The following is a 12,286-nucleotide window of genomic DNA, read 5'->3' on the forward strand; positions in this document are numbered from 1 at the left end:
AGTCTTCTGAAATCTCTCCCAACTTCCATGACTTCTCAAAGATGGTAGCTAAAGGCTCTCATATCTCCTATATCAGCTCCTTGAGTAATCTAGGATGCTTTCCCTTAGGCCCTGGTGTCTTGAAGATGTCTAGCTTTTCTAAGTAATGTTTTACTTGTTATTTTTTTATTTTAACTTCTAAACCTACCCCATTTCCACTAGCATTCACTATGTTAGGCATCCTATCACCATCCATCTTCTTGACAAAAATGGAAAGAAAGAAGTTATTAAGCACTTCTGCCATTTCCAAGTTTCATGTTATTGTTTTCCCTCTTTGCTGAGCAATGGGCCTACCCTATCTTTGGTCTTCCTCTTGCTTCTAATATAGTTGTAGTAAATCTTCTCGTTACCCTTCATGTCTCTAGCTAGACTGAGCTCATTTTGTTCCTTTGCCTTTCTAATCTTGCCCCTGCATACTTGCGTTGTTTGCTTATATTTATCCTTTGTAATTTGACCTAGTTTCTCCTTTTTATAGGACTCCTTTTTGATTTTTAGATCATGTAAGATCTCCTGGTTAAGTCTCTTACCATACTTTCTATCTTTTCTACACAGCGGAATAGTTGGTTTTCCATAATGAGGATCATAGTTTGCTTTACCATAATGAGGATCATGGTTTGCTTTACCATAATGAGGATCATAGTTTGCTTTACCATAATGAGGATTATATAATAAACTAAGATAGATTGCATTGAGTATTGAACCATTACTGCGTATGAACCCTTTGTCTACCAGTAGCCACTAGATACACTGTGGGAGGGGAGAGAAAAGAAAATGAGTGGTTTAACTCTATTGGAAGATTCCTATACAAGCCACTTTTTGTGACAGGAGACTAAACTAAAGGTGCCACTAATCTACTCTGGTACAACAATGGCTCTGTGGCCGTCTGCTCCTAATAAGCACAGTGGGGAGAAATCATCCTCCATCTACCACAATCAATGACTGGTATATGAACTTTGTATATGTGCAGGAGCTAGCATATGCAAAGAGGTGTCTATGGGTCATGGGTGTACCAAGATATCAGCCCTTGGAAAACATACTTTTGGCAATTTATAAGCAAAAATCAAAGTGCTAGCAAATAACCATGCAATTTGATGGCTTTGTTTCCACTGTGCAGATCAATATTAACAGCAATACTTATATTTCCAGGGCATACTCAGACCAACAGAGATATTGATTATTTCGTATGTAGCAGTGCATTGATACTTGATAGCAAACCAAGTCACTGGAACAATAAATACAATGCTGTTAACAAGCAAGGACTACGTTTCATGTTTCCCTGGCCAACTGCTCTCTCCATTCCTTTATGCAAAACTCATCATCTGGAACATGACAGAAGAGAACTGACCTTCCTTCCTCACAGGGTGATAGTGGGATTCATGAGTTAATGTTGGTAAAGTACGTGGAGAATTAAAAGTCTTTTAAAATGCAATCATTAATCATTATAATTGACACGAGTACATTGTGTCAGAAACATTATCACAGAGGCACAGATTTTAAGGCCAGAAGGATCATCTACATGGAGCATTGACCTGTTCCGGCCTGACAGTTATTAACGCGTATGTTTATACAACAGCAAACTGGACCCAAGGGCGCCATTTTGGGAGGGTACAGTAAATCCACGCATACTGGGATGCTGCTTGCTCTTCTTCCTCCTCCCCTCCCCATCAGGGAGTGAGGGGAAAGTACAGAGCTTACATGCTTTCCTCTCAGCCCCGTCTGGTGAGGGCAAGGGGCAGAGGAGTAAACGATGCAAGCTCTGTGCTTTCACCCTGTGTACTTTTCTCCCTGACAGTGACGGAAAGGGAAAGATGAGAAAGCAGAATCCTCGTACACATAACCCCTCCCACTGCCTCCCAAAATGGCACCCTAGATGGTTGCTGATCCTCAATAACCCCCAGGCCATTGTGCTATTCCAGCAGAACAATCAGTCATAATCCTAGTCAGATATGCCAGGATCTGGAACAGGGCTAACATCAGAGCTGCTATGGTATCTCTACACATGAGAATTCATTGTGAATCCTTTGGGGGCATTGTAGAGCCTCTACCAAAGTTCTAATTCTAACATCAACTCTTTTCAGATCCTGGCACAAGGAGATTTGCCAGAGGAAAGACGATGTAGCCAAGGCATGGGTGTGCCACTTTTGTATCCCTCTTTCCTAACATCCTATAGCAGGGGTGGCTAACCTGTTACAGATGAGGAGCCAAAATAGTTGTGGATACAGCACAAAAGAGCTGAGGGAAAGAAGTTGTTTAGCAATATATATATATATATATATAAAAATCAAAAACCACTGCCCCTTTAAGAGCTGCGTGTGGCCCAAGCAGGCTTCCGCGGCCGTAGCATCAGATCTCGCTGTGCCAAGCGGCTCCCTGCCCAGACAACGAAAAAAAGGTCAGAGCAGGGGGTGAGAAGAGCCACAGGTGCGGGAACCGCAATTTTTTCTTTGAAAAGCCGCATGCGGCTCGCGAGCCGCAGGTTCACCACCCCTGTCCTACAGTCACAGCTAAGCCAAAGACTCCCAATCAGGGCCAATGTTTCCAAGGGTGCCCATGTGCTGCATGTTCAGCATTTCTGCTGGGCTATTGAGTTTTTGACCAAGTGGGAGAGGTTTTCCCAGATGTATAGCTCTGCACAGAGTAACACCCAGCTCTGTCAAACAGGATGTATGATGTCAAGTGAGAGACTTAAGATTATGGCTGTCTGAAATCTAAGAGTAACTGCAAAGAACCAGATGCTGTAGCTTTATTAATTACAAAGGCATTATGCATAGGCAGCTGTACTTCATAAACAAATCTCTATTCTTCCCAGTGTTTCCACTCCCTCCTCCTTCTCTCTCCCCACCTCATGCACATGATTTTACATTTCCAGCATCTGGGATGTCCTGTTATTATCAAGAAGGTCATCTCATTTTGAGTCTTGAGCCAGAATACTTACCACACTCTCTTTTTATGGTAGGTTTCATGAACCATGCATCTCTGTCATCTGAGAACTTCTTATTGAATACTTTCTCAAAAGCAGTGTGGCTTTTTCCTCGAGTCTCTCCTTTGAGCTATATGGAGGTGCATGTTGGTTGGTTGAACAACAAACAGCACTGGGGTGGGGAATATCAGACACAAGATACAACAGCGTGGCATTAGTCTCTTGCAGAGATGGACAACAGCCTACAGCCAAGTCAAAGGTGACCTTATACACACCTCATGGGGGGTATGAGAATTATAAGGCAGTTTGAAGGAGGCAGTGAGTTATGCCCCTGCATCTTCTTCACCACATACACCACAAAGCGTTCTCAGCGGAAAGCCTTCAAAGTTGAGCTTGAGAAGCTGTTTTTCTTAGATGGGGGCACTTCAGAGGAACTTGTTTCTCTGAACAGTTTTGCTTATGAACCTCTGGAGAACCCTCCATGGGCGTAGCCTGCTTTGTAGCTGTTTGCAGATATGACCTGAATGTGAGAATCCTTGTACAATGGACCTTAACCATGGCGAGGGCATTCCCAGGAGAGAGAAAAAGTCGCAGAGTTGTAAAGATTTCCCGGTGCCCCATCCTTTGCTTTTGCCTCCTATACTGAAAAAGAGTGAGGTAGCACACTTGGAAGGGAGCAGACAGAACTAAGACAGTGTTTCCTTACTGTTTCCATTCAAAATGTTCCACAGCTCCAGTGGTAGTTACAGAGAGTAGGGATGTTAAAATGCGTGTAAATTAACTGTGTAGCCCCTGAAAATGTCAGCAGTTATACAGTTACACATGGCGCGCTCCAGCTCCCACCTGCACCCCGTGCTGCTGCTTCTAATACAGAGGAAACAGTGTGGGATGGTGGGCAGTTCCCCGGAAACTGGACTGGGATCTGTGTGTAGCCATTTGGGTAACCGATAATCTCATGCTTATCGGTTACCCGTTTAAATGGCTGCACTCAGGCAGAGCACGTTGGATTGCTGCTTCTGCCCTTTACCATGGCTCCACAATCCAGAGAACTGAAATGGTAGGAGGAGAGGCTAATGACTTAATATTAGCAGGTCTTTTTCCATCTCTTAAATGTCTTAGGTCCTGTGATCTAGCGCAAAGGCAGGAGGAGTGGGAAGCCCAGCAGGTACCTGATTGAAGAGGCTGGGTGAGTTAACAGGAGACAGTCTCCTGCTGTGTATTTCTTCCACCTACATAACCTTCTCAATTTTCAAAGTGTTTCTCATGCTGCTGCAGCTATTGTTCTCTGGGCTGCCCAGTGCCTTGATATCCCTACTCACAGTGATATCTCTCTGCTGGGACCCCCTGTCTAGCTCCTTCAGGGAAAAGAGACAGCTCACTCCAACTCTACAGTAAACAGTATTTTACACAACTCTATGCTCCAGCACTGGACTGCACCATCGTGTGCTGTACACTCAATAACCAGTGACGGACTGCACATTCATATTCTAAATGCACACGATGGTGTCAACAGGAGACTTCACGAGCACAGGCAACACTGTGGATGGACCACACAACCAGATTTACAACGCAGCACCAAGAGAGATGTTGCCAAAGAGAGGGCTGTAATGAAACTCTGGGAGTAAGTGGAATGCTGACTCCCTGAAACAATCGTTTTCTCTCAACCAGGCGATGGGGTTCAAGGGGAACTATGAAATGTGTCCAGTGGGAAGTGGAAAAGTCCCGTGGCTGGATCATTTACAATTGCATAAAGCAATGGAGGCTTCATTGTAGCAGATAATCCCTCACTGCTTAAGCCCGATGATGATTTAATGGGCCTCTTCTGTACCTCCTTCCTATGATTTCTGGATTTGTCCAAGGCTATGCTGCCCATCACCTCTGGTAATCCAAGTGATTGTCACAAGCTAATTAAAATAATCGTCATCAGTCTTTGAACTGTATGCCCTTCCCTCCCAGAAGCAAGCACCTACTGCCGGACAGATACGCCATACCTTCATCCATGACTGGCAACAACTTTGCTGCTCTTGACACTTTCAAAGCTGAGAGCCATCAACGATTAGAAGAGAAATCATAACTATTTTCCCCTAAGAAGCTGCCCTGGTAACAGGCTTCAGGAAAAATCCTCCTAAATGCAAGTGATAAGAGTAGACTGTGAAGGCTGACAGGTCTGATTACAGTTATCGCTATGAGGGGGACAGAACTCACCTCCCATCTAAAAGACAGTGACAGTTCCTGGAAGAGAATGTGCAAGTGAATTATAACCAACATCAGGGTGTTTGGAACGGATTTTTGCTGGAAAACAAAATAAGGACTTGGTTTGGAAAAAGCACTTCAGCATTCGCTAAAAAGTCCCTTCCTGTCCCAGACAGCACTTAACCATGTACCTAAGCCCCACTGACTTCAAGAATGATATGGCTATGAGTAATGGGATTGTGTTGGCCACATCAATGGGATTTAAGTGTGTGCTTAAGTGCTATCCTCGATAAGGATACTTTCCTGAATCGAGGCCAGAGAGAAGATAGCCACATAAATTTTCGGTGTACAAAATACAGCTATTGAATAACCTCAGAAAGTTCAGATAAAGATCCACGACTCCAAAGCTTCTCTTACTGATGACCCTCAAGCCAAAAGCCCAGAGGAGAACAATCCCAAACATAATGGCTCAGGTCTATCTCTAGTGTAACCAAACAAACATGATTGGAGATCTCATAAAATTAGGTCTCTTAGTGAGGTCTGCAGGACTCCCAGGTTTTGCCCAGGTTATCATGGGGATCATCCTTTTTAATTGTCTTACTCCGGTTCTTATACCACATGGATATCCAAACGCCTCTGTATTTTGGCATTTCCATTTCCATCAGAAACCAGGAAGTGAAGATTTATTCAAGCTTCTTCATACAGTGCACAGTCAACCTGTGGAACTCCTTGCCAGAGGATGTTGTGAAGGCCAAGACTATAAGGCTGTGTCTAGACTAGCCAGTTTTTCTGGAAAATCAGCTGCTTTTCCGGAAAAACTTGCCAGCTGTCTACACTGGCCACTTGAATTTCCGCAAAACCACTGACGATCTCATGGAAGATTGTCAGTGCTTTTGCGGAAATACTATGCTGCTCCTGTTCGGGCAAAAGTCTTTTTCCAAAAATCTTTTGCACAAAAGGGCCAGTGTAGACAGCAGAGATTTGTTTTCCGCAAAAAATCCCCGATCGTGAAAATGGCAATCGGGGCTTTTTTGCGGAAAAGCACGTCTAGATTGGCCACAGACGCTTTTCCGCAAAAAGTGCTTTTGCGGAAAAGCGTCCTGCCAATCTAGACGCACTTTTCCGAAAATGCTTTTAACGGAAAACTTTTCCGTTAAAAGCATTTCCGGAAAATCATGCCAGTGTAGACGTAGCCTAAGAGTTCAAAAGAGAGCTAGATTAATTCATGGAGGATAGGTCCATTCATGGCTGTTAGACATGATGGCAGGAATGGTGTCTCTAGACTTTGTTTGCCAGAAGCTGGGAATGGGTGACAAGGGATGGATCACTTGGTTATCTGTTCTGTTTATTCCCTCTGGGGCACTTGGCATTGGCCACTGTCAGAAGACAGGATAATGGGCTAGACAGACCTTTGGTCTGACCCAGTATGGCTGTTCTAAAGTTCTTATGGAAGCTCGAATGTGATTAGCACTGCACTGAACTGCTCTTTTTAAACAAAGAAACCAAAGATGTGTGTGGTGAGTGGGACTATTCTATGCAGGCAAGGAAAATGAGGAACTTAGAACAGAGGAGGGTTCTGGGAGCTTCTCTCTTAATGGAGTCTATGCAAAGAAACTGAACTAAGAGACATAAGCAAAGTTGCTGGGCCACCGTCCTAGACAAGGCCCTTTCTTTGCACCCGTTCATAGCGTCAAGAAGTGGATAACAAACATGCATATAAAGATGATATACATCCAATACAGAGCTGTTCTAAAAAACAAACATCTCAATGGAATACATATAAAATAAACCTGTTTAATATGATCCCTTTGGAATCCAGCTCGGCAAGCAAAGGATTTCCCATCCCATGGTACTTTTCCACATTGCAAAAACATTCCCATTCAAAAATGGTACAAAAAGTGAAAATCTTTAATAAAAAAAAAAGGAAACCAAATGGAGCAAAAAGATCAGGTACATAAAAATATTTTCTTTAGATCATTTTGAAATATTTCATGTTGATTTCAAACTGTGTACGGTTTTTTTTACTTTTAAAAACTAAAATTAAGAAAGTAGTTTAATTTAAATTTACTTAATTTCAAAGCAGAAGTTCGTGGGTTTTTTATTCAAAATATAAGTTTTATTTGTAAGATTTCAAAACAGGGCATATCAACAATTTTGAGGAGTAACGTTAGTTCGAATCAAGGGGTTTGATTCGAACTAACACGTCCCAGAGTGCACTTCCTGGTTCGAACTAGCTGGTGAGCGGAATAGCGTGCGGGCGGGATTATGCTAATGAAGCGTGGGATATTTAAATCCCCACTTCATTAGCAATTTCGGTCGGCTACATTTGCATCCCTAGTTCGAACTAGGGAGCAAGTGTAGACGTACCCTCTCTCTCTCATTCCTTCTCTGTTTTCCAAGCCTTTCATTCACTAGAGTGAAATATTTTATGGTTTCACCTGTGGTAACATAGATCATAGACTGTTTTCTTTTCCTGGCTTTGCCTAAGGCATCCTTTTAAGAAGAAGCCTGTGAAAGATAATAGGTGGCCTGATTCTCCATAACTGGAATCAGCAACAAATCAACCATCTGCCACTCCAGGGGGCTGAGATTAACCCAACCACTGGACCGTGACTGGAAAGCATTTGCACATTTAGATTACAGAAATTTGAATCTACCAATCCAAAAAAAAAAAAAGTGTGTGTGTGGGGGCGAGAGAGGACGGAAAGATAACCTTCCAAGACTTTTCGACTCTTCTGGGTTAACCCTTCCAGAGATAGGTCATGTCACCATAGTTCCAAACGCGTGGCATTTCTCATTACAAAGGAACTAAACAGGAGAACGGAATGAAGGAAGTAAGATTAATTTAATTAATTATCGTGTGTCAGGGAAATATGCTGAGAACTGCCCATTCAGTACAAGGATGCACAGAGCAAAGGAAAGCAGACACACCAGAGACAACTGCACTGCAAGGCTTGTGGGGCTACATAATGATGGACAAGCAGCCCAAATGTCTCATTTGCCAACCGCAGCAACTGCAAAAGAAATTTTTTTGCCCCATGGATGGGACAAAAGGACTCGAACCAAAGTGCTGTACTCGGTGCTTTACAGAATACTTTAAAGGAACAAACAAGACATATTTGTAGTTTGCAATATTTGAAAAGTCTAGGCAAGTCACATAACTGCGCCAGGCCTCAGTTTACCCTTCTGTACAATGAACAGCGTAATTGTCACTTCACTTGATCCACCGGGACTTTGCAAGGATTCTTTAATATTTGTGGGTCCTCATGTGCACGTCTACACAACAAGCCCATTATTTCACAATAATTTCAAAGTAACGGGCTTCTTTCTCCGACTTCTGTCAACCTAGTGCACATCTACACTACGAGTCTTTATTTCAAAATAATGGCGAGCTGGGGGACTTCTTACTCCAACTCATGGTATCCCTCGTTTCACGAGGAGGAAGGGAAGTGGAACAAAGAGTGTTCTTCCTTTGACTTCCTGCTGTGTAGACAACGACAATAGCAGAGTTAAACTACTTGGACTTCAGCTACACAATTAACGTAGCTGAAATTACATATCTTAACTCGACTTTAGCCCGCAATGGCATATCCCATGAGCGTAAACCAAAGTTGTAGTTTTGGTCCAAGGAAACGTTGGGACATTGAAAGTGCCAGCAAATAATGGTGGAGTTGAGACGTGAGATAAAGGAAAGGATGTGTATGCTGAGCAACATTCTGCCTTGCTCTGTGAAGGCGCATGAAGGAAATTTTCAGTAGGCAGACTGCAATATGCCTCCATATCTTTTGAGCCCCTGTGTGCAGGCATTCAGGGCAGAAGGCTGTTCCAAGCTGGCACTAAAGAGGACAGAAGGGTGAGAGGCAGTCAGAGAGGTGGTTCTATGAAGAGGACCACACACAACAGCCATCCTCCTCGCCCCAGGTTCCTCGAGAAGGTTTGTGGGAGATAAAGCAGGAGACTCCATCCACGTTGCCCCATAATGAGGACCAGCAGTGAAAAATCACAATTCCAGGCATGACATTTCTAGACAGGGAAGCAAACAAAAAAATGATGTTGCTGCTGAGTCTGGTAAGAAGGGCTGGGTTTTATTGGGACACAAGGAGACATGTGGGCATAATCCAACTCCTTGGCTAGTTCTATTGCTGGCATTTGGAATATTCTTCGGGTCCTGAGAGCATATGTGAGACAATGGTGCTGGGACGGTGCCATAAAAGGGTACTAAATGCCCTTCTATATAAACATATCTCCACAAGACTTTGTAACAGGTGAGTAGTGCTCCCTGAGTAGAACAAATCAACCCCAGTTCCAACTCGCCATGGGAACGGAATTTGGAGGTAGGATGTGGTGTGTGGATCTGTAAAGATGGTACGGTTTCAGGGTAGGCTCAGTTTGATGTGGCACCAACAGCTAAGACATGCAAATTAGACCAGACTTTTAGCATGCTGTCACTAGAGACCCACCCCATAACGGTGGCCTCTTAGATTCTCAGTTAAGATCTTCTCCCTGCAACTCCATCTGCCTACTGCATCACCTACTGCTTACAGAACAAGACCTGCACCTATAGCCCCATCCAGAGCCATACTTGGCCTGTCTCCCCCATATGGCCATATTAAAATTCCAAATCCAAACTTCAGGATGATCCAGATCTGATTAGCTTCCTTTCATTCAGCTTTTGACACACATCTTTGCCATTCACAACCTTAAAAATGACAACCAAAAAAGAAAATTACCAGATTGTCATTCTTCTAGTTCTTTGTTCCTCCACAAAAGGGAGGTGATGTTAAAAAAAAAACCCTCCACAGTTGAAATGATTTATCAGACAAAAAAAAAAGGAATAAAACAATCCAAACCAGATCCTGAGAATGGACGAGTCTCATTGGTTACTGTCAGTTTCTTCCTGGACTGTTTTTTTGTTTTGTTTTGTTTTGTTTTACAGGTAGCCTTGAAAAGAAAGGAATTTTGCAGCAGGAACACTGATGCCGCATTAACCAGAGGATCAGCCATGGACAGCCTAACGGAAACACAATGCCTGTAAGTTGACTCATTCCCCTAGCAAATGAGAAGTGAAGGGGAACACTGATGCAGGCAAGACTACACCTTGCAGAGACTGCTGTGTCCTACAAGTAACCTTGCATCATGATACAGAGCAGGAAGAGAAGCCTTATGGGAACTAGGGGGAGAGCAGGGGGAAGTGGAGGAGTGGCAATAGGAAAACAATCAGAAAACTCCCAGTGAATCAACCCTCCTTTTCCACCAGAGAAAAGGGGGAAAAAAGAGGCTGACAGATTTGCAGACAGGTGAAGATGGAGGTACAATTCCCCCTTCACCGCAGAAAATCTTTTTTTACCTGGCTTCCAATCCTTTTATAAACAGTCTTTTATAACAGGCATGATCTTGCCTTGAAAGCAGCTAGCAGTTCGGAGTCTCTGTCAGTCATTCTGCTATTACTGCCAGCCACCCTGGATATTACTGCAGCGGGCATATACTGCTGTAATCATTAGGCAGAGAAAAGGCAAAGCAAAGTGAAAAGAGAAACCCCAGCTGCCTCTCTCCCCCCCCCCCCCCCCCCGGAAAAAGCAAGCTTTGAAATATGCTCGAGCTATGTAAAACGTACGTTGGGGTGGTAGACGAGGGGGAGAGAAATTAAAGGAGTTTGAAATCTAAAGATCATCCCATCTGCCTAAAGTTCATGAAAAGATCCCGGCTCTTTCCCAGAATCTCTAAGTATCTTGGGGAGGGGGAAGGAGGTGGCGAATTGCATTGAAAAGGCACAGGAGAAGCAGAAGGGGAGGGGAAATTCTTTAATCTGGCTGGTGAACCCCCAGCAGCATTCTCAGCCCCACGTCCATAGCCATTCTCATTCCCCGCACGTTCCGCTGCTCTCCAGAACAGGCCTGATTCAAAATATGAGTGCGGCACAGAATTCCATTTTCGAGTCACTGCAGCTCCTTCTTGGCACCAGTTCAGCTTTTTGTCTTTTCTTCTCCTCCAAGCACCGAGCAGAGGGAGAAGGGAGGGGGGACGTTCTCTCTTTGCTTCAATACCATGGACGTGATCCTTGTCTTCCTCCCCATACACATTTTCCCCCCACCCCAACTACCAACAAAAACCACACAGCACGCATAAATCTATTCCCACCTCCACGGCAGCCAGTTGAGAGCCTCCAATCCATTGCTCTATCTTTTCAACCATCTTTTGTACTCCTCTATACTGCTCCAGCCAAAACATTACAATCTTCTACCCTCTTCCCCCCCAATAAAGCAAAAACCCAACCCTCCCAGCTTCTCCCCTTTCATCTCAACAAAAAACATGCCATGCCTGCCAATGCCCTGGCATCTCCAAACAGAGAGGGTAAATGCTGCTTCTGCATAATTCCACGATATCACCGGCAGATCTAATTCAGCTCACATGTGTGCCAGCGTGTGCATTTGTGTATGTGTGAACTGCAGTGAACACAGATGTGCCAAGGTACTTTGTGTGTGTGTGTGTGTGTGTGTAGACTTGTACGTACATATACACACACACACAGACACTATTCTATTGCATTCCCATACGTTTTCTTTAAACAAGCACTTCTCATCACACCTGCGATTGGCAACTGAAATTCCCCTTCATGCTTGTAGGTCATGACAAAAAAAAAAAAAAGAAAGAAAAAGGAACAAAAACAACCTCCACCCTTCCAAAATTAAACAAAGATGGCACAGAGAGCTTCATCCAACTTCTCCTCAGTCTCGTCTGCTGGAATTGGCAACCAGCCTCCTATTCAAGCCTGCCACCAGGTTGTTTGTTTTTGTTTTGTTTTTTTCTAAAATTTCCCTCCCCTTTTCCCTTTTTCTTTGCCTCTTACCTTGTCCACAGGAGGGGGCCCCTCCCAAACCCGCCCACCAATCCAAAGCTGCACGTGTGGAAACTGCAGAACTTCTGGCACAGGGAGCAAAGCATGATGTAACAGTCAACGGACCAAAAGGAAAAACAGCACCACCACGTATATACACACAACATATGTACGCTCTCCCCTCACAGAGAGCGAGAGATTCACAGAAAGCAGACAGCGTTACCCTTGTGCGCATGCCAAGAGATGAGCGCTCAAGCCCCCATACCGAGGGAGGGAGGAAAGGGTGTGTATGAAGGGGA

The 12,286-nt window shown here is 44.0% G+C and overlaps 1 protein-coding gene across 12 annotated transcripts in view; it reads right to left on the minus strand.

Moving 5' to 3' along the window:
* SETBP1 (SET binding protein 1) overlaps positions 1–12,286 on the minus strand; it is a 360,515-nt gene that overhangs the window by 190,630 nt on the left and 157,599 nt on the right. The window lies entirely within an intron of this gene.

The sequence above is a fragment of the Pelodiscus sinensis genome, chromosome 6 (genome assembly GCF_049634645.1).
Source record: "Pelodiscus sinensis isolate JC-2024 chromosome 6, ASM4963464v1, whole genome shotgun sequence".
Taxonomy (NCBI): Eukaryota; Metazoa; Chordata; order Testudines; family Trionychidae; genus Pelodiscus; species Pelodiscus sinensis.